Raw genomic sequence first — 13,384 nt, forward strand, 5'->3', positions numbered from 1 at the left:
CTGCTACAGTTGAAGTGCTCAAAAAAAAGAAAGAATCGTGTTACCATAGTAGAATTTTATTCGTACGGAAGAAAATTGAGCTGTTTGTTTCCCTCTCGCAAAAGCCCAAGTGTCGAGAACCGACACAAATTTCACAACATTTCCAACTGGGATGTGAACTATGTAATTTCGAAAAGCAGACAAAGCTTGGTCCAAAATTAGTTACATAGCGGCTAGTCGTCGGAATGTTTTCTAGGGTAGTTCAGAGAAAACAAGAGTTGCAGCCGTTTCTGTGAGCTTAATTCCTCCGTAAACGAGCACGCATAAATAGCAGCAGCGAATTCTGTAACATTTGCAGCTTCACTCCCAGGTACAACATGGCGACAAGTAAATGAAGGCCGGCGTACTCACGGAGCCGTCCTAGCGGCCCGTTTTAGTATAATGTTTTTAAAGCCTCCTGCATTACTCTCGGAACTACACAGCATTCAGCAGCAAGGTGGCTCTGCCACAGTTTTCAATTTAGTCGAGGCGACTCCTTCCTGCACACCATGCCGACGCGCAGAGTTTTAGTCGGAACCTACCCCATAAAACACACACAATTGCCTGCGTGTGTCTTCGAGGTACATCAGATTCCATAAAAATGGATCTGCTAAAGGTGCTCTAAAAACACAAACAAAGTGTATAATATACCGCAGTTTTTCATTGAAAAGAATGCACGCTCCACGCCTGTTATGTTTCGATGCGTTTACGTTGCCTGTTCATTAATTTCCTAAAGCGCCACACCACGTAGGAGGAAAGAACCATATTGACACAGAAGCCCCGGCCAAAAAACATATATTTGCAGACTATCGACAAGGGAACTCTACACGACACTACAGAGACCTCCCAGGAGTGTCAGAGACAGAAGACGCCGCCCACGCACTCCGCGACCTTTTCACACTCCATTGCGGCTCAAATGGCACCGTTCCAGCTAATCGCAGCGAACTTGCTAGGCTTATTTCCTAAGGCTTGGTCGAAAACCGGTGGATCAATGCAGCGAGCCATTACCTCGCCCACTGCGCCCAATCGACAATCGGGAGCAGCGTTGACATTGTGGCGCATTTCTTTGCTCAATTCATTTTAACACGGCCCGGCAGACACCAGCTTATCACCCGTCAACGAGAATGTGCCTTTACGGTGCAGTTTACGCAAGAAATGTTACTTTTCGACCTCTGTAGCAATTGTAATAGAAAAACTTACAACACTCCAACAAATGCATTAGCGAAGACCGAGTAAGGCGATCGCCGACATGATTGATTGTTATGGTGCGGACATAAAGCACAAGGCGTGAGATCGGGCACTTGCATATGTTCCTTTTGCATACAACTGAAAAGTGTGAGAAACTACCAGAATGTCGCCACTTTAAATTCTGCACTGAAGGAAGGTAACTGTTGTGCAGAATACAATACTGCGACACGAACTATTGATAAACAAAAAGTAAATACCCACTCGGTGGCTAGCGTGCGTAAGAGGTCAGCTGACTAGCAACAACTCGAAAACGAAACGAGGAGTGAACCGACACCAATACATACAACATTTGGCAGAACAGGTACAGAGTTCAACCCTGAAGACAAAGTCTAGGCATAAACACTAATTCAACGCGGGCGGTCAAGCGGAAAGCTACTAAAACGCTTTATTTATACTTTACGAGGGAATCCCCAGCGTCGGAAATAAATATTTAACTTTTACCTCACTGGAGAGGTGCATAATCGAGCCGGCAGGGTTGATTTGTGGTCGTACAATAAAGGCATTGATAATCTGGTTTTTGATTTTTGGAGTCTGCAGCCCCCAGACGATGCAGATTTCGCGATGGAAGAAAGAAAAATGCACCGGCAGAACTCCATGATTTATTAAGGACTGGTTGTGCGAGCACCGGCGCCCGTACATTGCGAAATGCTTCCGTGGCTGTCTCCTTGGACAACAAGCATGTGTGACGCCGGAGAGGAGAACAGCTTGCGGCTCTTTGGGCAACACAAGAGTGCACAGAAAAGGCCCCAATGGACCCGACTTTATCAAGCATTACTAAGATATTCTACAAAAAGGCTGTATCCTGGCAGAACCATGGATATGGATGCCATAATGAACTGCAACTGATACGGATTTCGTTTTTTTAAACTGACATTGTGATAATAATATGATTATTTGGTAGTAACTTCACACTTCGCTCTGTGTGTGGTGTGTATATGGTTGTTGAAGATGATGTGAAGACGGAAACAAAACTGGCGATTGTAGGGGCCTCGGACCACTGCCAACGTTTCTGTGTGTGTGCGTGTGTGTGTGCTTCTGCGTGTTCGTGTTCGTGTGCGTGTGTGTTGCCTTATCGGTATCACCGTTGCCGTCATATTTTCGGTCAATCCTAAATGCTCATTGCTTCTGCGGAATAATTATGCTTAAGGATATACAACAAACAGCAACATTGATCGAAATGGGCACGCACAGTTACGATGGCTGCCGGCCTTTATACATCGCCGCCAGTGTTTACTGCCACCGCATTTTTAAATTGATTTTCCAGGCCATCGCGTGTTGGCGATTCTGTCCGACAGACCCGTTGCTTTCGTGTTCCACCAATTTCCCGGAAGTATGCCCACACACATGAAACAATATGAGATCAAGTCACGCGAACAAGCTTGCTGCGACTCATCTTGCAGTCGAATGCGGCATGTTGAAGCGTGCAATGGCATTGGATTACCGGCATTTGCCTATTCGTCAATATAAACAAATCTCTGCCAATAATGACGTGGGCAGAACTTTCATTCGTGGCATTTGTGGTCGTGTATCTGCTTCTGAGTATTGTTGATGTGTGTGAGATGAGGTAGAGGGCCTTGTTTGAAAAGCGCAATATCGACTCTGGTTAGACCGTAGCTTTTCACGGCAACTATGGCAAGCGGCTTCGACTATTGAGTTCCCGTGCGAGAAACTTTTATGGAGAACTTCGCGCGAGTGTGCCGGCAGCTTAGAGGCTTATGTCTCGCTAGTTGATCTAAGAGATAAAAAGATGTCGTGCAGCGTCGCAAAAATTCCTCTCATCCTCCCGGTCTTTGTTTTACCGTAAGAAACTCTCTTGTTCTAGTTGTTTCACATCGAATTTTTAGTGTTCTCACTGATGGCGTCTGTAACTCTGAAACGCCGAAGTGGAACAACAAACCCTTCCCATGGCCGCAATACAACCACTATATATTACTGGTGTCCCTCGCGTTATCAAGGCTCCGGATAACCGACTGCTCTATTTCGACATTGTCGAAGCGGTCCGGAAAACTTAGACGACAACCAAAGAAATCGTCACTACAAAGCCTCGCGTTGAACTATCGTCATCGTTTGATGGAGGGTTACGTTATTTTTGCGCAAGGGTTGCGTGAGTGCAGCAACCTGCGGCAAATACGGCCGCAAGTCACTGGTACTGGCCAGCATGCTGGTGACGCTTTGGCACATACCCCCGCCCCTTGGCCAGCACATCCTCGGTGAGCACGACACGAGCCCGTGCCTTCAACAGAAGCACTTGTGCGCAAAGGGGTCATCCAGTGGGCAGTGGAGCGGGATCTAAATACCTATTCACTAAAATTACTCCCGCTACCTCGCCCTTCTCTAGCTTGTTCGGCGTTTTCTAGCAGACAACGATGAACCTAAATAAAATTGGTGCAAATAGGTGAAGACTGCTTCACAATATTACTTGATTAGCTGTAAGTCGTGTTCGCGTAATGGGCGCAACGCATGCAAGGCCTCATGCAAAACTACCGAGAAGACTGCGCGTACATACTAAGTGCGTCAAACAATGAAACGCAAATCGCCAGCAAAATAATTTAAAAGATTTCACTAGAGTGCATAAAAACTGTTGTGTTTTGCTATGGTATTTATTCAACAGTAGTTTGCCCTTTGTATTTCTTTTTTTAAGCCTTTTACTGCGCCAGCATGGCTTTAAAAGCGAGCAGATGGCCCCAGCCATTCTACATCGAATAAGATATCAGGGTAAACATTATCATCCACAACAAGTTTATTGCCGTATTAATATCAAAGATGTAGCAGGCACTGAGCTCTTTACCGCTTTCAATATATTGAGCAGGCAGCACGATAAACACATTTATGTTATGAACGTAGTACCTGAGGTCAAAATGAAGCCATGCAAATAAGCACAAATACCCAAAAAATGAAACAAGGGACCAACATGCGGATGCTTGTGTTGATGTTATATAATCATAGAGCCCGAATACATAGGACATTTTGTAACTCAGTCTGACATTTCTGTTATTTTTACTTTGTTATGAAGGGAGAACGAACGAGACATGGGATTTGAGAAACAACGAAATTTCATGCTTTTTTTGGTACTTGTTGCCCACAAACACCCGCAGGTGATGCCACCAGGTTGTCAGCTCCTTAACCAGCGCACGTGGCAGAAGGATGATGTTTATGACAAAAAGCAGGTAGCAGAAGCTATCGAGGAGTTTGAGCCAGTCACCAAGCCTGGGAAGGGCATTCGCGCAGAGTGAAAGAACAATCGTAGTTTTTTGATGAGCGCAGACGCCAAAAACGATCGCTGATGTTTGGGCACCCTGTTTAGGCCATGAAAATGTACGCGTGGAAAATTCTTGTTCTTCTTCTTAGCTTTACTAGCATAGTTTGCTGTAAACTGAGAGGCACTTATACGCTTGAGATAGATATTTACATCTTAATTTACATCTTTCCATCTTGCTACATTGTTTTGCAAATATGCGTGAACTGTCTGATCTGTTCTTTTACCTGTGCATAATTATGTGACGCCGAACCAATGCGTTCAAGGTCGTTAAGCAAGTATTTATTGTTATTATTTATTAGTTTTTGTAGTTTTATGATGTTTATTGGCCTTCTCAAAGGTACTGTCATGCTGTATCCCTCTTTATAATTGCATTGTACTTTGAACAGTCGTCATTGAGCTGCCAATTTGGCTCCCTGGCCCCGTCAAGATGTAGCAACAGCTTTCTTGCTAGGGATACCATCGACATTGTATTATGTTGAGAGAAAAAATAAATTTGAATTTGAATTTGAAAAAGAGAATTTAAATTTAAATCTGATATTGAAACAGCAGTTTTCTGGGGTTGCATAAACAGTTCCCCGCCTCTACCGAAGTAGTGCATTTTACAAATAGCATTGGCAAACAATTTCCAGTTTAAAATTAAATTACACCCTTTCTAAGCCTGTGCATAGATTTTCTGCCCATGCGTTAATGTCAAAATAACAGACTTCAATACATGTTTCATGTGGAGAAGAGAAGCAAAAGTACCTGCTACACGGTTTCAAAAACTTCTCAACAGCGCAAAGTTCGTGGATGGAGAAAACACAAATAGACTGACGAGCGCTAATTGTATATTCTATTCGTGTTTTTTCTGTCCTAGTCCTTTGCGCTATTTTTTATTTTTTTGAAGCTATGAACAAACTTGAGTAACAAAGAATTTTATTGGGATATGCGAGGACGCCTCTTTCTCTAATGCTCGCAATTTTTCTCAAAGAAGAAGAAAAAGTGAAGAGTATGTTTTGGAGAAAGTAATGCCGACAGCCTGAATTCCTTCCCCCTTCCCCTTGAACATGCGCTTAAAATTGATTTTATTGATAGATTGTAGGGTTTAACGAGCGGACGTAACGCTGGTGATGAGGCGCTCCGTAGTGGAGGCCTCCAAGATAAATTCGGCCATCTGGGATGTTTAACGTGCCGGGAAATCTCGTACGCACGGGCCTTTTTGTTTTTCGCCTCCACCGGAAACGCGGCCGCCGTGGCCGGAAATCGAACAGGCGCACTCGTGCTCAGCAGCACAACGCCTTAGTCCCTGAGCCACCTCGGGAGGTGGTACCTAAAATTACTGGGTGAATATTTCCATGTATACTTTAAACTGCATAAATCTTTATTTTTGTCCCAGCAAATCGCTGCGACTGCGCTTACACGCTTAGAAGCTTGTCCCAAGCAGTAACTGGCATTGCACAGCAGCGGGAGGCAACAGAAAATCATTGGCTGACACTGATATCTGCTCGCATGATTATACAAGGAATCCGTAAAAACATCTACGAAAACGTTGGTGCGCAATAACTGTTAAATGCACAGCGCACATTCAATTGCAATTTGACGAGGCTGCCGCCGAATGAGCGTGAGCAAGAAGTCATAATTTTCTTCAATTGGCGATTTCGCACACTTATCATGTACTTACATTTCCGAATCTTAGAAGGGCTGCAGCTTTATCCTGGTGGACAACCGCGGTGACGTTTTTAACGGCTTCACTGTCGAAGTGTTGTAGGTATTCTCCCCTCTCAGCCGTCGCGTCGCTGCATTCGAGTTACCGCGCGCCACCTATCCTGCATCTGTGAACACACGGCGGAAAGTGTGGGATGAAGGGGGGCGTGGCACGTATTGTGCCCGCTAGATAAGACCAGCGGTGCTTGTTAGCGCGGGGAGTCGCCGCCCAGGAGTGCCGCCAGCCAGAAGAGGAGAGCCACCGCCAGCCACCTTTAAGGAGCCCGCACGGCAGCAAACGGTCAGCCGTCCGTCCTGTCGTGCCGTAAGCCTCCCGACATTGAAGTGCTTTGGTGATGCGTGGTGGTGATTGTATCTTCTGTGCCCTTTATATTTCGTTTCCATTGCTTCAGTAAAGCCGCTTATAGCTCTCGCATTGTTCTGTACCGTAATGTTTTGACGAGGCTGTTGCCTGAACCCCCTCGGTAGGCAGAATTACCTACAGGGTGTAAGCGGAAAGGTTACCCACCGCGTCCCCATGGCTGCACTGGAACTTCACGCATACAGCTTCACTCACATGTTGGGCTGTTTATGGTGCGTGGTTCTCCACGCTGTAGTAGGAGCTGTCCGTTACGTACATACGCACCGCAGACATCAGTTGGTACCCGATAGTAACAGAAGTGTAGCTCATTAACCCACTAGAAGGGTCATCAATTTGATTCGCTAGTCAGATTAGTGCACAGCCACCGCAGAGTACTTATCAATAGACAAGAATGATCTCTGTAATCCTTCTACATAGCCACAAAAAGACCCGTGAGCTCCTCAAAGCACGCTTCACGGCTATTTCAAACGATACAACACGCTGCAGGAGCAGCCATGTTAGGCGCAATTTCTTCTGGCTACAAAGCGTAGCCCCAAATTTTACCTCCAAATCCTCCGTCAAACAAACACACCCAGCCCATTCATTGTCGCGGCGCAGCCCATGAAGCCCGACCCAACTATGGCGTCGACTCTGCCAGTGCTTTAGCGCTGCAGCCACAAAGTTGATTTCACTCGATCGTGGCCACCAGTAACAAGAGCTCAGCAGCAAAAGAACAATGCAGTTCTCAGGCACAGTGAACTAAAATATTGTAATTGTGGCAAAAGCAAGAAACTTTTCTATGGGAGGTGCTGAAGCCAAACAACTGAAAAGCTGCTGGGGGGCGCTGCCGTAGAATACCTGAGGGGAAATAGTGTAGTGAGTATCGTCACCGCCTCCCAGTGCTTGTTCTTGGGTTGGAATGCTGGTATACCGATTCCTTTTTTTAATAGAACAGCATAAAATAAATTCGGTGCTTGCTGCATGCAAACACGGACTGTTCGCATAGCTATAATCACTGATTACATCTAACATCCATGGCGTATACCTAACGTCGCTGGGGTCTTTGTTTCTGAAAAGCGGTTCCGTGGGGCATGAGCAGGGTGCGACGGGTGCATGCTTTCCCCAATCCCGCTCTTCCCATCACCGCTCAAAGGCCGCCTATTTGTAACAAGCTCGAAGTAGAGTGAACTAGAATATTTTAGTGAACTGTACTCGAACAGAATTTTGGGTTCTATTTGCTTCTCAACGTGCGTTGGGAGAAAATGCCAAAAGCTCTCGTCTGCCAAACTATCAGTCGGAATTGCCTACATTTTGCTAGTATTCCGAACCTGCCTCTGTTTCTGCAGGTTCGGAGTAGAGAGAAGATAACATCGGGTCGCGCGCGCTTTGTAGCCCCAAACGTGGTTCAGCTCACCCGCTTCTTGCGACTACTGAGCTCTTCCGGCACGGATCCAAGCCGCCTGCCATCCTGCTATCAGAGCCCTCCCTCTTCCCCCCCACCCATTTATATTTTTTTTACTTTAAAGAAGCTTCTTTACAAAACATGAAGGGATCCGCCGTAGGCACAAAGGCTCATCCAGGGGTCAGCTTGTTCTTCAAAAAGTTTGGTTTCCTCAGCTGTGGATGAAATACGTCCTGCAGCGAGGCGTCCATCCTTGCGACGTCCGTGAATTCTTTTTTTTCTTCAAACCGACGCACGAAGCCTAGGCGACGAATACGTCTAGTTTAACCACAATGAGTTGTCATCCCACAACACTTTCGTGCAAGAGGCGGAAAGGCATCTGCGGTCAAAGAACACCAAACAATGCCAAACAATCTAATGTGCACATTCAGTTTGGTATTTAAGTTCTTAGAAAATTTTGAGAACTTAAGATATTTCAGTACAGCAGCCAGTCTACACAATACCGACATGGACATTTATTGTCAGTTATTTGGCAGAGTCCACAAAACGGCTGCGTCGGATGCGCTAAACACTCAAATGAAAACTTACCGCCCAATTCGTGGAATCCATCATGGCGACTAGGATACACCTTTTTGTAAATTTATTTAATCGTGGCAGAGCTAACAAGCGCGAGCCGACAAAGTACCTCAAGCTTTCCCTCTACTCTCAGCCGCAGGCTTTTGGACATAGTGTGCAGGACCATGGGTACACCGGAGCGTGAAAGGTTTGGTAGTTGCCTTAACGGCACTTGACTTGTACCAAAAATAAAACGGGTACTTTATTTTCAGTTCTCTTGAAACAATGCAGTTACTGTTTCCATCACTCTCCGTGGCTAAGGCGTTGGGATGGTGAGCCCAAGGACGCGGGTTTAGTTTCCTGCCGCGCAAACGGCTGTTCTGATGGAGGCGAATACCGAAAACGCCCACGTGTTCATGATTTGCGCGCACGTTATAGATCACCAGGTGGTAAAAATTAATAATACAGCACGCCACTACGGGGTGCTTCATCGCCTGTGTAGCGTCGGCGTATTAAACCTCATATTCAACCACGTTTTCCATATTCCTAGGAAGTTCCTTCTTGTCATGTTTCCTGTACCTGTCATCGATTTATTGCATGCATTTTCCGGCGGGAAACTAGTAAATTTTGTGCCAGTAGGAGCCTCACTCTGCGTGCGTCATCTGGACTCTACTCAGTGGTCTGTAGAACCGGAATGTGGCGATTTATTTCCTACAGACATCCCCGAAACCCGCTTCAATGGGAGGTTTTATTACGATTGGGCCAGTGATTCTAAACCAGTGTCAATTTGGCGGCCGCAAGTGAAACGTCATCGATGGTTCCGTGGTGCAAGATGAGCAGCGCTTGTGACGCTACAGCCAATCAATATGTTTCCCCTGAACAAAAGAATCAAGGTCATTCCGCCCTGCGCATGGCGATGACCAGCAGAGTTGCAAAGTTATTGTCACGTAGTAACATCGGTCACATTGGCTTTGTTGTCGCTATAATATACATCAATCAGCACAGTCGAAACTGCATGCACCTTTTTGAAAAATGTGCAATCAATGCACGCGCCCCGCTGAGTGGTCGGTCAGGCCCGAATCCAACGAGTGTGGCTTCGCGTGCCATCCATAGCACAAAATGCTTAAATCACTACCTTTTCGGTTTAGACGCATCCCACTAACCCTTTGTCCGAAGCCGATCCGAGGCGAGGAAACATAAGCGCTGGTTTTAAGGGGTCTGAATGGGAAAGCTTTAATGTGCAATTGAACGCTTGAAACACCTCATTACCCGCCGCGGTCGCTCAGTGGCTAAGGCGTTGCGCTGCTGAGCACGAGATCGCGGGTTCGATTCCCGGCCGTGGCGGGCACTCTTCTGATGGAGGTGAAAAGCATAAACGCCCGTGTGTTCGAGATTTTGGCGCACGTTAAAGATCCCCAGGTGGTCGAAATTAATCAGGAGCCCTCCACTACGGCAGGCCTCATCGCCTGCGTTACGTCGGAGCGTTAGAACCTACAATAAATGAATGAAACACCTTAGTCCGCCCCGCCTTCTCGAAGGGCATCGTCCTCGTGCTGCTTGACACGAGTTGTTTCACGATCTGCTTCCAGCGCTTATGTATGAATTCGATCAGGCTCCCCCGCGTAACGCCGCTGCCTATTTCCCTTAGCTACTGCTGGGTTAAAACGCACCATCTGAAACGACTCGCGCTTCAAAGGCATTCGGAGCCTCAGGAACCTCTACAAGCAAGCAAGCAAGCAAGCAAGCAAGCACGCGAACAGACAGACAGACAGACACCAAATTTACAGCCACGAACGCATCGCGCTTTAAAGATACAGATAAAGTTGGCGTTGCCGCAAGGCGCCCTAAAGTGATGCAATCCGAAAATGCATGACAAACCGGGGTGGCACGGCTCCGCAGGAACACAGTATAAATGAGCAAAGTTTAACACAATTTTCATGTATGTGTAAAAAAAATGGCATATGCGGGGATTTCGACCGATGAAGTCCGCGTGGGAGGCGGATACTCTAACCACTAGACTACTTCCCCTTCTGTAGTCAACAGCAGCGCCGCTGGCGTATTTACGAGTTAAACACTTAAAACGCACTCGGCATTGCTTAAAGACGCTTATTGTTTTTAAGCGTCCACTGTGCGTAAACAACCGAAATGTAAGCAAGCGCTATGTTCACTGACGACGCCTGCCTGCAGTGAACATGGCGCTCGCTTACAATTCGAGAAGCCGACGACCCATAGAGTTTCTTTCAGTATACACTAGAGAGGAATGTGGCGCTAGCGTCTAATGAAGCTAACATCAAGGCCGACAGTGTCGTCGTGGGACCCCACTATACCCTAGGCTCACCTTTATTTCGCCGTTGGCTTGAATAGAAACGTTTTAGTGGCCGTAAATTGAAACACAGAGCCAAAAAAACCCGAAAAGAGTGTTTTTATATGAAGAAAAAAACACGCTATTTTAAAGCCAAGGAAAAGCAAGTCAAGCGTATTCCGTTTAAAGAGAGTCTGTCGGTATGAATGTGTCGGCATATCAATGCATAGTGACGGAATTTCTTCGTCACTATCCGTCATCACTATCCCCAAACACTTCATAATCCAAATGTCATGCGAAGACCAAGCCAGCAGCACTGTTCTTCTCATACCACCGCTCGCCGACACAGATTCCCAGGTGCACTTTATTCTCTAGTATGCTTACTAAGAAACTATAAACAGTTTTATTTGAGCGTGCGCAGAGAATTGCGCACACATGTAGTGGCAGTGCAGCTCGTGCGGGAAAGTTCTCGCAAAGAACCAGTTTTATTTGACCGCACGCAGAAGTTTATGTGCATGAATAAACCAGTAGCGCGGAAATGCGCGCTTTGTGTGCCACGCAGCGCCGCTGAACGCCAGATTGGTGAACGAAACATGCGGTTGTCGGCCAGCGCCAGGCATAAACCTAGCCAGAAGGAGCCGTACACGAGTTTGTGGGAAGACGCCGTACCTTTGTTCCTTTCGTTCTGCGGGCGAAAGACCACCGATAAAGCGGCACCAACCGCCATGCTGGACTTTTGAAAGTAGGGGCAAGGTTATCCACTCTCTGCTGATGCATATTGATACTCTATTTCAGGTGGCGATGCGTGCGGGTGTTAGCACAACCCGTACGTATTTAGGAAACGCAGCCTCACTAGGGAGCGCTGAATACTCCAAGCGTGGTTCGCGCGACTGCGCTAGTTTCGCTCTCGGTGTATCGATGCTCCACTGTGACCACTTTCTTAACTCAGGCAGCGGGAAACTCGGTAGCTTTTTTCTGCATAATAAGTCGCTCTTGGTTTTGTTAGTATGTTGGATATTATATTATTTGTAACGGGAAATTTTGTAACAAGGCTTGTCGCTGCAATGTAATGTAGCTCTGCTCTAAAGGTAACGTTCTCCCCGAAAGGGAGAATTATGACCGCGTTTACGTTGCCGTTAGCTTGTGCCACCATTGTTATATTTAGCACTAAATTCAATGTGTACACAATTGCAGAGACTTATCCAGATGTTTAATCACTCTTGCGCAATATGATAGCGCGTTTCTAAACGTAAGGCCCTTGAGAATTTTACGCTTGCGTAGGGCTATAGGATCTATGTATAATTAACACGAACGTAAAATTTTAAGCATATTACGATAATGTTTTAAGGGAGCATTTATCTGGGTCGAATGTAAAACTCTTTTACGTATGTAGACGACTACTTCATAGTTGTAATTGCAAAACTGTTAACTTTGAAGAATCACTTTCCGGTGTTCTGGCGATTTTCAAAGACTCTATGACGCTCTTGGAATGGACTGATGAGGTTCCACTGGACGGTTGGCTCAAGTTTCTTGATATGATGTTTAATTTTACTCAAGAACATGTGTGTTTGGTGTACGAGCCCAGTGGGTCAAAACCGCTCCTTCCTCGATTTTCCAACCACGCAAAAGTGGTAAAACGAGGCATTGTCAAGTCATGTCTAAAAAAATATGGTTGATGTCTATTTCATTGAAATTGGTAAAAATCGAAAGTAAAATTTGAAAGGAGAATTTATTGTATATCCATATGAACTTCAACATCCCTATTTGTATGACGTCGGAATGACACCGTTAGACGCATCAACGTTAGACACTGGATGGTATGCGCCGGAGCATTGCGTAAATCCAACTGAAACCACAGCCCCTTGAAAACGGTGCTAACGAAAGGGAACGGAAACCGAAAGCAGTAGGTGGCGGAGGATGCCTCTATTCACCCGCGTCCCGCGTCCAGGCAGACGCTGGAATCGAGGCGCCAACTGTCGGCGCTCATTCGTGTCATGATGAACTACTTCGCTTCACATCTCCGAGACGCCAGCATCTCCTAGACGGCATCTGAATGAAGAAATTAGTCGGAAAGATGCGTTCGTAAGCCTACTTGCGCTTGCATCCGTAGCGCAGTGGCAGACCACTGTGTACCTCCCGTTGCGGCGAAAGAGTTCGTGGACCTAATACCGGCACAGCCGTGTCAATGGGACTTTTTCTGGCGACGTAATTTCTGTGACGGTTATAACGCCGCTGAGATCTTTGTGTACCCAGGCATAACACACTTTCGTGTTAAAATTCGTTTTAAAAGTCATGTGTTGATACAGCAGAAAAAAGCTTCATGGCTCAAATTAATCGCCTTTTGTATGCTGGGTGCCCGCAACATTTGCTGACAGCAGTGGCTCATAAGTTATTGAAAGAGTTAAAACGTGGTTACCAGCAATGCCCGGAGATAAGGCGAAGGAAGGAAAAATTTGTGGTTTTTCCCTATATGATAGAGGGTTGCGCATAACCTCAAAAAGATTGGCATGCGCGCCGGTGTTGAAGTAATTTTATCTGTCCCTAACAAGCTTTCGA

At 46.2% G+C, this 13,384-nt stretch overlaps 1 pseudogene across 1 annotated transcript in view; it reads right to left on the bottom strand.

The window, feature by feature from the left end:
* Positions 1-13,384, bottom strand: part of LOC144180164 (uncharacterized) — a 75,097-nt pseudogene that overhangs the window by 32,242 nt on the left and 29,471 nt on the right. The gene's annotated exons all lie outside the window — the stretch shown is intronic.

This window comes from Haemaphysalis longicornis, unplaced genomic scaffold, assembly GCF_048455015.1.
Source record: "Haemaphysalis longicornis isolate Haplotype H1 unplaced genomic scaffold, Haemaphysalis longicornis Haplotype H1 scaffold_4, whole genome shotgun sequence".
NCBI lineage: Eukaryota > Metazoa > Arthropoda > Arachnida > Ixodida > Ixodidae > Haemaphysalis > Haemaphysalis longicornis.